At 41.3% G+C, this 15,187-nt stretch overlaps 1 long non-coding RNA gene across 1 annotated transcript in view; it reads left to right on the forward strand.

Annotated features, from left to right (window-relative positions):
* Nucleotides 1-503: 503 nt before the first annotated feature.
* The window catches only part of LOC124628484 (uncharacterized), a 28,774-nt gene continuing 14,090 nt past the window's right edge, over nt 504-15,187 (forward strand). Inside the window, exons 1-2 of the long non-coding RNA XR_006983017.2 lie at nt 504-997; nt 1,838-1,880. This is a non-coding gene — a long non-coding RNA (uncharacterized LOC124628484). The remainder of the gene's footprint in view (nt 998-1,837; nt 1,881-15,187) is intronic.

Below are 15,187 nucleotides of genomic sequence, written 5' to 3' on the forward strand. Positions count from 1 at the left end.
ATTGGGCCAAAGTGCTTTGCTTTACGTGAACACTGTGACCCTGTTGCTCTCTGGGGTACGACCTCCACTCTGAGACACGCCCATTAGCTCTCGTGTTGCTACACAAGCAGGCGTTGGACGTGACGTAACAGTAACACGTTAACGTCACGTCTCTGACCGCTGCTCCCGTCTCACACTTCAACTCCCAGAATCCTCGGCACATCAAACACATCAAAAATGATTCTAACAGTGTAAGAATGGTACTGAAAGGAGAGCAGAACCCTTGGCACCGCTTCATTTCCTTTCCCTGCTTCACTCCTTCGCTTCTTTGCTCCTCCCACTGAGGAAAAATGACACAAGGACAATTCTACTTGCTAACTGGGATGTTCTCGTTATCTACATTAATAACTGCAGGACAGATTTGCACATACACAACATGAATTGATTACACGCTAAATTATCCTTGATTAGAATAGACATCACACTCTGAACTCAACAAGATTCTCCTCATCACCTGACTTCTTTTTTTTTCTTCTTCTTCTTTTTTCTTTTTTTTCTAAAAAATATTCAATTGAACCTTCATGCAAAGATTTTATTTGAACCTATTTGCCTATGGATTTATAAATAGGTTTAAATAGGTATATCGGTTTACAAGACCAGCCTCATCACCTGACCAAGTCACATGACTCCTATATCTGCTCACAGTGTCCTGATTACTAATCACACACACCTGTCTCCCATTTACAAACTCACCTTCTCACACACACACTTCAGAAAATCTCGCACAAGCCTTTTCTGTGATTCCACGAGTTTGTTTGTTTGTTTGTTTGTTTGTTTTACTGTTAAAGTTTTGGGGGGGTTTTCCCCCCCTTTTCTTCTTGAGTTTATTTAAGTCTGTTTGTTGATCACCTGGCTTGGTTTCAACCGCCATTTTGGATTTATCTGATTGACTACCTCCTGGCTTTTAAAACCCACCCTGCTCCTTCTTCCCTCCAGCTCCCTGCTTTATACCTGACAGGTAATTACAAGTAAAGAGTACAACTAAAATAAATAAATAAATAAATAAATAAATAAATAAATAAACTCATGATTGAGGAGCCATTTGTGTGTGTGTTTGCTTCTGATGTATTACATTTACAAATAGGTTTATAAACTAAAGGTAAAATACAGCTAGAACATGTTTAAACAACAACTTTAAACTGGTCTATTTCAGATAAATGTCTTAAAACATTAGTAAAACCTCCGCAGCACTTAAAAAAAACCGTGTCTAAATCATTAAAATAACTCGGACGTTAGTAAATCATTAGAGTTGTACTGATGCCATTAGCATGGATGCTAGTTAACTAATATTATGTGTTTTTGCTAACTCTATGCTATTCTAATTCTATATTTCTTCTTGTGTAAGACTCAAAAACCGTGTAAGAAGTGATTTTGGGTTAAATGCCACAACAGTTATGGAATCACTCGCATGAATCAATTAAACTAATTTAAAGCTAACTAGCAAGCCTGCCTCATTAGCAAGCCAGGTAAGCTGCACGGTCGTGCTATATTAGCTAGCTCACTTTAACCCAATGCCAATGTTCTAGAACCATAAACAGGAAGTAAATGCTAGCTTGATAATTTGCTTAGCCATTTTCAAACTTCCAAATAATATGGAACCTCACAGGCTACCTAGCGAGTTAGCTTTGTAGCACATGTTTGTTTTTTTTTGTTGTTGTTTTTGGAAAACAAGAGATTTGTTACACGGCAATCTTCTCTATATCTCATCCCAGTGTTCTCTTAACATTTTGCAGTATGTTTCGATTCTTCTTTTTCTTCAGTTTTCGTTATTAATGCTGTCCTTTTTGTTTCCCTGCAGTTTGTTTGCTGGACTTGGCGTCATTGTGCCGTCATTTTCTGAGGTAAGTCTCCAGCGTCACTGGTCCTAATCGATTAAAAAGGGAGAAACTTGTAGTGACTCTTTCTTTCACCATACTATACTCATCTCATTCTTGTCCCAACCTTCATGTTTTGTACAAGAGCTACACGGCTAATGTAAATAAGTAATAGGACGTTATAGCTTCCGGTTCAGCATTCAGTCCGTGTGTGAGCTGTTGCTATGGAAAGAATGTCGTATTAGAACTGTGGACACTTCCAGCTATTTGTTCAACAAAGAAGAGAAATTGTTGTATTTTCTTCTCCTTTTCTTGAAGGAGAGGAAGAGCTTAGCCCCTCTGGCCCATTTACACCAAGACGTTATATATAGATATTTTTAAGTAAGGTTATTTGAAAGGAAAAGTTACAGGCTCTCATGCTGTTCGATGGACTAAATCCATCCGAGCGTTCATTTTTCATTAAGTCTCACAGTGCATCAGATATCATAATTATGGCCCATTATTACCACCGGAATGGAGCTGTCTGAGTTTTACAGGGGAAAAGATCACTGAATGCCGCTTTCATGCCACTTTATGTGCCAAGTGTTGACGGTTTAATTTTCGTATTGATTTAAAGTTAATGCTTTGGGTGTCTCGTGAGCCTTTTGAGATCTGAAACCACACACGTGATGAAATGAAAACATGAGTCGGTAGTAATAATAATGAGCTTTGTTTATAAAGCTGTTTTCAGGCATGTTCCTCGGATTGTTCAGTAGTGACTGTTAAAGGATAGAGTAATGAAACGATGTACATGCATATAGGGAGAAAGTACTGAGATATAGGATGAATGAATTATTTTTAAAAAATGAAGTTTAATGTAAACAATCATAATTTTGCAAGAAATTGTTGAATCTAATTTGAAGATGCTATACTACTTAGACCTTAACCTGCTGCTACTACTACTCCTTACTACTCCTACCCTTAATACTACTCCTAATACTACTCCTAATAGTAGTACTCCTACCCCTAATACTACTACTCCTCCTAATAGTAGTACAACTACCCCTAATACTACTAGTACTCCTACCCCTAATACTAGTACTTCTACCCCTAATACTACTCCTACTCCTTACTACTACCCCTAATACTCCTACCTCTACTACTACTCCTACTCCTTATTACTCATACCCCTAATACTACTACTACTACTCCTTACTATTCCTACCCCTAATGCTCCTACTACTCATACTACTACCTCTAATAGTACTTCTCCTAATACTACTACTCTTTAATACCCCTAATACTACTAAGCCTTACTACCCCTAATGCTCCTACCCCTAATACTACTCCTACCCCTAATGCTCCTACTCCTAATACTACTACTCCTATCCCAATACTACTCCTAATACTACTACTCCTACCCCTAATGCTGCTACTACTCCTTACTACTCCTACCCCTAATACTCCTACTACTCCTACCCCTAATGCTACTACTACTCCTACCCCTAATACTACCCCTAATGCTGCTACTACTCCTTACTACTCCTACCCCTAATACTACTCCTACCCATAATACTCCTACTACTCCTACCCCTAATACTACTCCTACCCATAATACTCCTACTATTCCTACCCCTAATGCTACTACTTCTAATACTACTACTCCCACCCCTAATACTACCCCTAATGCTACTACTACTCCTTACTACCCCTACTCCAAATACTACTCCTTACTACCCCTACTCCAAATACTACTCCTTACTACCCCTACTCCAAATACTACTCCTTACTACCCCTACTCCAAATACTACTCCTTACTACCCCTACTCCAAATACTACTCCTTACTACCCCTACTCCAAATACTACTCCTTACTACCCCTACCCCAAATACTACTCCTTACTACCCCAAATACTACTCCTTACTACCCCTAATGCTCCTACCCCAATACTCCTCCTACTCCTAACCCTAATGCTACTACTACTCCTTACTACTCCTACCCCTAATGCTACTACTACTCCTTACTACTCCTACCCCTAATACTACTCCTTACTACTCATACCCCTAATACTACTACTACTCCTTACTACTCATACCCCTAATACTACTACTACTACTCCTTACTACTCCTACCCCTAATGCTACTACTACTCCTTACTACTCCTACCCCTAATACTACTCCTTACTACTCCTACCCCTAATACTACTCCTTACTACTCCTACCCCTAATGCTACTACTACTCCTTACTACTCCTACCCCTAATACTACTCCTTACTACTCATACCCCTAATACTAGTACTGCTCCTTACTGCTCCTACCCCTAATGCTACTACTCCTAATACTACTACTCCTACCCCTAATACGACTACTCCTTACTACCCCTAATGCTCCTACTCCTAATACTCCTCCTACCCCAATACTACTACTCCTCCTACCCCAATACTACTACTCCTCCTACCCCTCATGCTACTACTCCTAATACTATTTCTCCTACCCCTAATGCTACTACTACTCCTAATACTACTTCTCCTACCCCTAATGCTACTACTACTCCTAATACTACTACCCCTACCCCACTACTACTCCTAATAATACTACTACTCCTACCCCACTACTACTCCTACCCCTAATGCTACTACTACCCCAATACTACTACTACCCCTAATGCTACTACTCCTAATACTCCTATCCCTAATGCTACTACTACTCCTAATACTACTTCTCCTACCCCTAATACTACTACTACTCCTAATACTACTACTCCTACCCCTAATACTACTACTACTCCTACCCCTAATGCTACTACCCCAATACTCCTACTACTCCTACCCCAATACTACTATTACCCCTAATGCTACTACTCCTAATAATCCTATCCCTAATGCTACTACTACTCCTATACCTAATACTACTACCCCAATACTACTACTCCTCCTACCCCTAATGCTACTACTCCTAATACTACTACTCCTACCCCTAATACTACTTTGAATACTACTACTCCTACCCCTAATACTACCCTAATGCTACTACTCCTAATACTACTACTCCTACCCCTAATGCTGCTAATACTACTACTACTCCTAATACTAGTACTACTGCTACCCCTAATACTACTACTCCTTACTACATCCTACCCCTAATACTACTACTCCTACCCCAATGCTACTACTACTCCTTACTACCCTTACTCTGAATACTACTCCTTACTACCCCTAATACTCCTACCCCTAATGCTGCTACTACTACTCCTATCCCTAATACTACTACCCCAATCCTACTCCTACCCCTAATACTACTACTCCTTACTACCCCTAATGCTACTACTCCTAATACCCCTATTACTCCTACCCCTACTACTCCTACCCCTAATGCTACTACTCCTACCCCTAATGCTACTACTCCAAATACTACTCCTTACTACCCCTACTCCAAATACTACTACTCCTTACTACCCCTACTCCAAATACTACTCCTTACTACCCCTAATGCTCCTACCCCTAATGTTACTACTACTCACTACCCCTAATGCTCCTACCCCTAATGCTCCTACTCCTTACTACCCCTAATGCTCCTACCCCTAATGCTGCTACTACTACTCACTACCCCTAATGCTCCTACCCCTAATGCTACTACTACTCACTACCCCTAATGCTCCTACCCCTAATGCTCCTACTCCTTACTACCCCTAATGCTCCTACCCCTAATGCTGCTACTACTATTCACTACCCCTAATGCTCCTACTCCTTACTACCCCTAATGCTCCTACCCCTACTACTACTGCTCCTACTCCTTACTACCCCAATGCTCCTACCCCTACTCCTAATACTACTGCTCCTAGCCCTAATACTACTCCTCATACTACTACTACTCCTACTCCTAATACTACTCTTAATACTACTTCTCCTACCCCTAATGCTGCTACTACTCCTACCCCAATACTACTCTTAATACTACTCTTAATACTTCTTCTCCTACCCCTAATGCTGCTACTACTCCTTTCTACTCCTACCCCTAATACTACTACTACTCCTAATACTACTACTCCTACCCATAATACTCCTTATACTACTACTCCTACCCCTAATACTCCTACTACTCCTACCCCTAATACTACTACTCCTACCCCTAATGCTGCTACTACTCCTTAGTACTCCTACCCCAATACTACTCCTACCCCTGCTGCTACTACTACTCTTCTTACTACCTTTACTATTACTACCCCTACTACTAATCATACTATTACCCCTACTGCTAAAACTATTACTACTACAAATACTAGTATGCAAATTAATTGGAGCTGTAAATACCAAGACATTAAGTACTTTCAATTAAATGGCAAATTGCAAAGCTGTTTTAAAATGCTTTATAAAGTATGGTACAAGTATATTTATATTTAATATGAACACTTTTATATGCTTGATATTAAGACTTGATAAATCGAATAATAATAATTAATTTGAGACATGTAACTAATTAATTGAAAAACTTTAGTTGCCAAATAAAGACAATTAATAAAGGAGATGCTCCTCTCAGTTGTATGGAAAACCCTGAAGAGTCTCCAGCTCTCGTGTTTCTCGTCTCCGCACTGAGACATATTTCCATCGGGTCTTTTTCCTGCACACTTGTCATGCATTATTGATGCGGATCTTCCTCCTGGATGTCAGGACACACTATTCTCCGAGCATGGTGGCTCTGCGAGGCTTGTTTTTCCTCAGCTGATGCAGGTTTACAACGAGTTCACAACTCTTACCAATCCTAGCTAGTGTCAGCTTACGAACTAGCTCAGCTTGTCACGTAGATTAGTTTCAGTTCAAACGATCCGTTTGGCCGTCGCTCTTCAATAACTGTCTCATTTGCATAAAATTGAATACTTCCTGAACAATGGAGCAGTACAGTAAAAAAAAAAAAAATTTATAGCTATTTCGCGTCACTTTGTTAGTGTACTTTGGAGACATCACGACCGCAGACAATTACGCTAACAGCTTGCTAACATGATTTGGTAGATTGTTTGCATCCCAGTCTTGTTGGTCCCGTCTCTGAAAGAATAGATTATGCAGGAACAGATTTAGAGCTTCATTTACAAAACACTCTGACTGAATAATTCATGAAGACATCTTCCCCCCAAAAAAAAAAAAAAAAATTACATTAGCGTTCATTGAGAGAATTCAAGAAGTGCCATTAGACAGCAGTTGTGAGAGATTTTGCAGTAAACAAGTTTTGTTCTTTTCTCTGTGCAGGGAAAATGTGTGGCAATTCATGTGTGGTGATCAGAAAACACTGGATTAATCCTTTTAATAAAACAGCTTTTGGTTATTTAATTTTGCTTATTGTAAAAGATCAGAAACGCAAAGTCTAAGTAAGATAAAGTGTAGTTTATTTGTTAATATAGTATTGTTGATGGTGTGTATGGTTTATAATGAAAACCAGGAAAACTACTTTTAATTTTTTAACTTTAATTAAATTTTTATATATATATATATATATATATATATATATATATATATATATATATATATATATATATATATATATATATATATATATATATATATATAAATAAACTCCTGAGAGACTCCCAGATGTTTTAAAAACAAATAGAGCCTAAATGTTTCCTCTTGTTTTTTAATGTTTGACCGAGGTGTAGCATAGCATTCATTAGCAGTAGTAAGTCATTGAAAGGTCCTCACAAGGATGGGAAAACAAATGAGAGACCTGCGGCCGGGTGATAAACTGGTCTCTCAGGGCGAGTAGCCTGTAGTCATGGTTGTCTGAAAGTTGTATGGCGGGCCACACACTGAGCCACTGACTCCTATGGGAGCGGTAAATCCCGAGCAAACAAAGTGCATTAAACACTCTGACTTAACAACTGGTCAAACAGCATGCAGATGATCTGAGCGGCCTGTGTGTGTGTGTGTGTGTGTAAACAGCCGGTCCTATTTACTCTCCGTCACTTCCTGCAGGAGTGAACATGATGCAGAGCTTTACTTTGAATAAATATACAAATATATAATGGTCAAATTTGTTTTCGAGTAGGTGATCCCAAGAATCCACAATGATGCAGTAGGCAAGAGAAATTCTGCTGATTAATACGGCGACAATTTCCAAAATCCAGGATTATTAAAAAGCCCGTTTTTTTTTTTTTTGTTTTTAAATTGCATTCTGGTTTTTAACTAAGAAACAAGGTTTTGAATTTGCTTCTATTTACTGTTCCTTAATCAAGCTCATCTAAAATTTAAATAGGTAAGGAGATTAGTAAGTCAAGTGTGTTTATATTAAAAAAAAAAAAAAAAAAAAAGTAGGGTAAATATTTACCCGTGTTAGTCAGTATAGAAATGAGATGAAATGTTAATGAGGCTGTTGAGCACTCTCTGACCAATCAGAATCCAGAACGCTCTGATTCATATCTTAAGAATCTGTACGTCCTGCAGCGTGCCGTAGACTTCGGAAGCGTTTCTAGCTCTGAGTGCTGCGTTGGTGCAGACGTGACGTTTGTCTGTAGGATGGTGTAATGTCCTGCTGAGTTCCAGCCCGAACGAGGCACGACTGTGGTGTCGCTGGAGCGAGTTAAAGACGAGCGCTGACTCCGAGTCAGCATCGTGACTGAAGCGTGATGGAAAACAATCTGCTTTTACTCGTGTGGGCGGCTCGTTCACATCAAACATGCTGCATCAGTCATTGTGTCGTGTGTGTGTGTGTGTGGTTTTGCTGTAAAGCGGTTTAAATGGGGATTCATTACCTGTAGCCACACGTCGCTGTGGTATTCCCGGGTTAAAAGATGGATCTGGTCCGAAGCGGGATGGCTCCGTGACTGTTTGTTTGGTAAAGGAGGCGATCGTCAAACACACCATTATTAAAGGTCATACAATACACTGCAATAGGCATTGATATGTTTAGTCAATGGTTTTTGTGTGTTCCTGAAACATTAAACCTGTCGCAGCACTTACACCCCCTAACTTGGTGTATTTGGCATCCATTTGCCTCCCTTCTCAGATATATGGCATATGGTACATGGCACAACTCCTGTTACTGCCCACAGATATTTAATTACTGTACACAACACCAGGGTTTGCAGAAACATTTGCTTTTTTCCATTAATGATTAAACAACATGGCCGGATGAGTGTTTTATAACCTTTTACTCGTGTCCCCATGTTCAATGTGTTCAGGTATGTAATGTCTAACACGAGTCGCACTGCTTGCTGGTTTTATTTATTCTAGGTCGGTAGCATGAGATCTGCATCGATGAGTTCTTCTCAGTTTGAAAATTAATAGCCACGTTAAAGACCGAGCCAGTGAAGACGCTAGAAGATGGCGTTGTAATTATTGCAATTAGCGTGAAGGTAGGAGGACAGACAGAACAGGAAAGAGAAATCTGAGAAGCCTAGCAGCTGTGGAACACTGTCTCTCTCTCTCACACACACGGTTCATACACCACCCTTTCACGTCTGTAGGATCCTGTTGGCGCTCGGGTATCGTATGTATTTTGAGTATCAGGATTATGTCGATATGAGTCATATGAAGGAGATGCAGCTGGAAATGCATCCAATTAAAGCATTTAAATACAATTAACTCTCTCGACGTTCACACGGCTCGTCTTTAGGAAATATCTGGATGAGGTTTTCTTCACATTTGTTTACACTTGGCTAGACAAATTCTAATTGTGTTGATTTGTATCTTGTGTTAATGTGAAAATCCGCTGATTATATTCAACCAACAACTTGTTTCTCCTTTTGAAGTGTTATGCAAAAGCTGGCTTCTACATTTAAACACTGTTTTTAAAATGGTTTTAGTGTTTGGTGATGTAGGAAGGGGTTTGGAGTATGACGTGAGGTTGGATCCAGGTTTGGGGAATGATGTGAGGTTGGGTGGCTGGAGGGGGTTTTTGGGGACTGATGTGAGGGTGGTGCAGGGGTTTGGGGGATGATGTGAGAGTGGGTGATGGGTGAGGGTTTGGGGGATGACGTGGGTGAGGGTTTGGGGGATGACGTGGGTGAGGTTTTGGGGGACTGATGTGGGTGAGGGTTTGGGGGATGACGTGGTTGAGGGTTTGGGGACTGACGTGAGGTTGGAACCAGGTTTGGGGAATGATGTGAGGTTGGGTGGCTGGAGGGGTTCTGGGGACTGATGTGAGGGTGGTGCAGGGGTTTGGGGGATGATGTGAGAGTGGGTGATGGGGCAGGGGTTTGGGGGATGACGTGGTTGAGGGTTTGGGGGATGACGTGGGTGAGGGTTTGGGGGATGACGTGTTTGTGGGATGACGTGGTTGAGGGTTTGTGGGATGACGTGGTTGAGGGTTTGGTGGATGACGTGGGTGAGGGTTTGGTGGATGACGTGGGTGAGGGTTTGGGGGATGACGTGTTTGGGGGATGACGTGGTTGAGGGTTTGTGGGATGACGTGGTTGAGGGTTTGTGGGATGACGTGGTTGAGGGTTTGGGGGATGACGTGGTTGAGGGTTTGGGGGATGACGTGGGTGAGGGTTTGGGGGATGACGTGTTTGGGGGATGACGTGGTTGAGGGTTTGTGGGATGACGTGGTTGAGGGTTTGGGGGATGACGTGGGTGAGGGTTTGGGGGATGACGTGTTTGGGGGATGACGTGGTTGAGGGTTTGTGGGATGATGGGGTTGAGGGTTTTGGGGATGACGTGGTTGAGGGTTTGGGGACTGATGTGAGGGTGGGGCGGCGGTTTAAATGTTATAACTGCACCTTGAATGCATTTCCACTTTGCCTTGGTTCTGGCATAAACCTGGAACTTAAGAGACTAAATTTGCAGTCTTTTGTGTCATGTTGGCTAGATATTATATAATTTTAGCTGATATGGAACAATTCTGATGCACCTTTTTTTTTAAATTTATTTATTTATTTATTTTAAATCAGCTCAACACAGGAAGCTTTAAATGTATTTGGCTACAGTTTGATCAGGATATAAGATGTGTAATCTGATCAGGTGTAAACGTGATCAAGAAACAGATCCGACCATTTATTTATTTTAAAAAAAGGATTCTTGAGGCAAAGAAGGACGAGCATTAGCGTCGGCTGTCTGTCCTTTTTGCTGGCTGTGTGCTTGTGAATTGTGCCTGAAAGCAGGAAAATCTGGAGTGATATAATCTCCACAGAATGGCTCGAGGAAATTTAATGGGAGTCGGAGCAGTCTGCTGGAAAGACATGTCTAGTGGAATGCACTCGTGATGACAGTGTGACCATGGAGGTAATGAGCTACTTAGACATTAAGGAAATGAAGCTTTGATAATGTGTCTATTCTAAGAAAACCATGAACAGCACATAGCACATGCTTATAAAGGGAAAGTGTGTGTGTGGGGGGGGGGGGGGGCACGGGTAACTGGTACAATAATTTTTTTTTAAATTTTATTTTATGTCAAGGTACGTACAGATACTTTAGGCCAGGTAGCGTGCACTGAGAGGCTTGTTTTGCTTTTCTTGTAGCGTAATGAAACTTAAGATTATTTTTATCAATCGGCTTTCTTTAAGAAAAAAAAAAGTATTTAAATATGAAAATGATGTAATGGGTTAAATGGGATCATTTGCATGTCATAATCCTGTTTTCACCTTTGTTTTCATTATGATGGGGCTTTTATTTATTTTAAAAAAGCCCAATAGTCAGATGTTCACACTTTTATATTTGTATTCCTTAATGTTTTTTTTTTTTTTTTTTGTATATTGACTTTTTGCTCATGACATCATGTCTTGAGATATAATACTATCTAATGCAATAACTTCACATGACTGTGACCTAAAATCAAAACTACTACTACAAAAAAAATCCATCAGTCTGCTTTTACAGCCTCCCTTCTTTTAACATAGGTTCTTTACAGCACCTTAGGTTCTGCAAAGAACTTTTTTTTTTTTTTTTTTGGTCGGAACCATTTTTCACTGTATAGAGTGCTTGAGTTGAGCTGTAGGGTTCTTTGATTCATTATAGGTTCTTCAGAGCAGGGTATTGGTTCTTCAAGTTATCATCCATTAACAGGTTAATGTGAGAACCCTGAGGTTATTTGTGGGCCTGGAGAGGGTTCTCCTAGCATCACACTCTCCTAAGAACCTAACTTTGGATCCTTGAATTTTTTAAATTTTTTTTTTAAGAGAACATCTGATAACATGGTTCCTTGCTGTGAAGAACCATTTCTGGGTTGTTTAACGCACCAGTAACCATGTGGTTCTCTAAACAACGCGCGAGTAAACGGTTCCTTGTGCAAGTTAAGTTTTCTCCTGTGGCATCAGGCTGAATTTAAAAAAAAAATTCTAATTGGACCCTTTTTATTTTTAAGAGTGTATGCATGTGTGTGATGATGTGGATCTTTTTGAAGGCTGAAAATGGCTTTCCGTACGGAAACCAGACATAATTCGTAGTCCTAAACCTATGGAATAACTTGCCCTTGAACATACAATTGTGAATCATTACATAATGTAAGAAAATGTCTGTGCAAGGAAGGGAAGGAAATGCGCCGTTCAGAACTGTCTGATGCAATGGGTAGAAACGTTAACTGTTTACCTAAGAATGTACAAATGACAACAAACTCTGCATAGTGATGGGAAGAGTGATTTTCGTGGCGCTGTGAAATGGGGAGAACTCTGAGAGCTCTGGGCTCTAGGTCTGGGTGGCTTCTGGTTCTCGGTATAATGCCGCACCTTCCGTTACAGACTCTCGAGGAGGAGAGCGTGAGGTGGTGGGTGCCAAAATTTTTATCACGAGTAGAGAGAGACGGAGATGGGAATTTATGGAACGTGACCTTGGAAGGAGGTGGAGCGTCAGGTATGGTCGTCTTATGGTCCGGACTTGATCGTTCTAGGCTTGCTGTGTCGGAGTTACAACGTACAGAGGTATAAAAGTTAGCTAATATGGTGAAATAATTCCTATGATTTCTGTACGCTCTTCTCTGGAAACTAAATCGAAAAGCGACACGACACTGTCAAAGTAAGTTCTCATCTCTACAGAAGGATATCCTCAGCCGTCGTCGTTTTAATTTAGACCATGCGTGCCTGGGCGTTGCGAAAATGTTGCCCACCCGCTAACGAATTAAAAAAAAAAACAACTTGCATTTCAACGCGATAATGATGGCTGTAACGACAAACTCGACTTTGGTCGCGAGAGAAAACCAAGAACGTCGTCGCCGCGAGTCCGGAATCCGTCCGGATCGAAGAGGAGCGACCAGAGGAGTTTTAGTGTCGTTAAATCCGATGTTTTCCCTCCATTCGTGTGCAGTTATTCACCTCTGCTGCTCCTGACGCTCACGGGAGGTGATATGTAAATGAACCGTGATTGCACGCTGGTGCTGCGCTCCCGCTGTGGTATCCGAACCATCTCGCTTTCACTAACCCGGTGCTAAATCTCGGCTGGCGCGCTGTGAAACTTCACACCCGTGGAAAAAAAAAAAAAAAAGGAAGACTGTTATTTCCTGCAGAAGCGGCAGGTTTGTTTAGTGTTGAAGTGAAATGATCAGGGCTTGAAATTAACCTGATCACCTGTTACTGTGTAATAGACTGCCTGTTACTGTCCAAATTTGTCAGCCAATCAACCTTTTTACAAGATCAAACCAGCATTTTGCTATGCGCTCTCTGCCGCTTCCGTTTGTTAGATGTAAATAAAATGTGTAGGTATGTATTTGTAGGGAGGTAAAATATGCGTTATATTGTACAAAGCGATCAAACATGGAAATTAAATATCATACTGCAGGACAGTTTGTTAGCACAAGTTCCATCATCCTGGTGTTGTGGAGATCACAGTAGTCCTACAACGATGACTTCAAAAAGCAGATTTGAACCAAAAGTCCAGGGTGAAGTCAGCTTTAATCCAGCCCCTCCTACTCGGGGTAGAATTGAAGCTGAAGTCTAGTGGGTGAAGTGGGACTAGGTCCAGCTCCTCCTTCCTAGGAGGAGTCAAACCATAAGTCCCAGGGGGTGGAGTCGGAGTTGATAAAGCTCCTCCTATCTTGGGTGAAATTAAACCCGAAGTCCATTGAATGGCGTCTGACCAAATTCAGATCCTCCTACCTGGGCAGAATTGAAGCTGAAGTCCAGAGGGTGGAGTGGGACTAGATTCAGCTCCTACCTGAGAGGAGTCGAACCCTAAGGCTGGGGGATGGAGTTGGAATTGATCCAGATGTTCAGGGGAGGCAGTCGGACCCTAATCCAGATCGTCCTACTTGGGAGGAATTGAAGCTGAAGTCCAGAGGGTGGTGTGGGACAAGCTCCAGCTCCTCCTACCTGGGAGGAGTCAAACCATACGAGTCCATACAAGGGGTGGTGTTGGGACTTGATCCAGTCTTGCTATTTTGGTGTAATCGAATGAAAAAGTCCAGGGGATGGAGGTAATCTAAAGTGTTTCGGTCTGGATGAATGTTTGTTTGTTTGTTTTACGATGTACAACGTCTCGTACATCACTTCTGGTTCTGCCGCTATCCCGTGCTTTCCCGCATGCACACTGCAGTGTGAACACGGAGTGGTTTTTACTTCACGTGGACTGGAAAGAAGGAAAAGCATATTCACCTGTTCGTGTGGACTAGTCCTCGGGGTTTATGTGGGCAGACTTGATTAGATGTCAGCAGCATCCAGAAAAAGTCGTCATCCGGAAGATGCTCCTGCACTCTGTAGTAGGCTGTCACATAAACACAACCGCGAGCCGCTTGAGTGCCATCACCCTATTGTTAACCTGAATCTGAGGTTTAGAAAGGGTGGCATGAGTGTATATGGTTTGGGGAAGTAGCAAGACAGCATGAGAAATACTGTTATAGATCTGGTGTTTCTGTTCAGTCTAAAATTGCAGTGTGTGTAGGTGAAAATTTATGCTAAAAAAGGAGCCGAGTGAGTCAGAAAGCCTGGTAAGAGTGTGAGCTGAAGCTGGATGTGGGCTGTTCTGCATCTCGAGTGTTTTTTTTTTTGTGTGTGTGTGTGTCTTCTAGCTCTGCACTTGCTCGCACTAGGGTCCTTTTTTAATATTATACATCTCTCGCGCTCTGTGTCTGTCTCCTATAGGATTATATCCAGAATGTTCATTACCTGCTGAATCTATATATGGAATTTAGCTTTCACTTTGGTGCCGAATTGGTTTTGTCTTCTGTCGACTAAAAGACTAAACGCTCCTTTTACGTTTATCGTTTAAAAAAAACAAACATACATCGTTGTACTTTTTAGCCATGTGCGCTTACGTTAAAATGTTCTGGAAGGGCCGAGAAGTGAGTTACCTGCTGTTAGCGCTTACATTATAGCGGCTTTTAAACATTTATTCCCTAGTGTAAACGCCTCTGATTTCCAAGCATGCTGGAAAACTTAATGATACAGCTTTAACCGTGACCGTTACAAAGCGCTGACACTGGAGACTCCTTCCAAAACTGTTAAA

This window comes from Ictalurus punctatus, chromosome 9 (genome assembly GCF_001660625.3).
Source record: "Ictalurus punctatus breed USDA103 chromosome 9, Coco_2.0, whole genome shotgun sequence".
Classification (NCBI taxonomy): domain Eukaryota; kingdom Metazoa; phylum Chordata; class Actinopteri; order Siluriformes; family Ictaluridae; genus Ictalurus; species Ictalurus punctatus.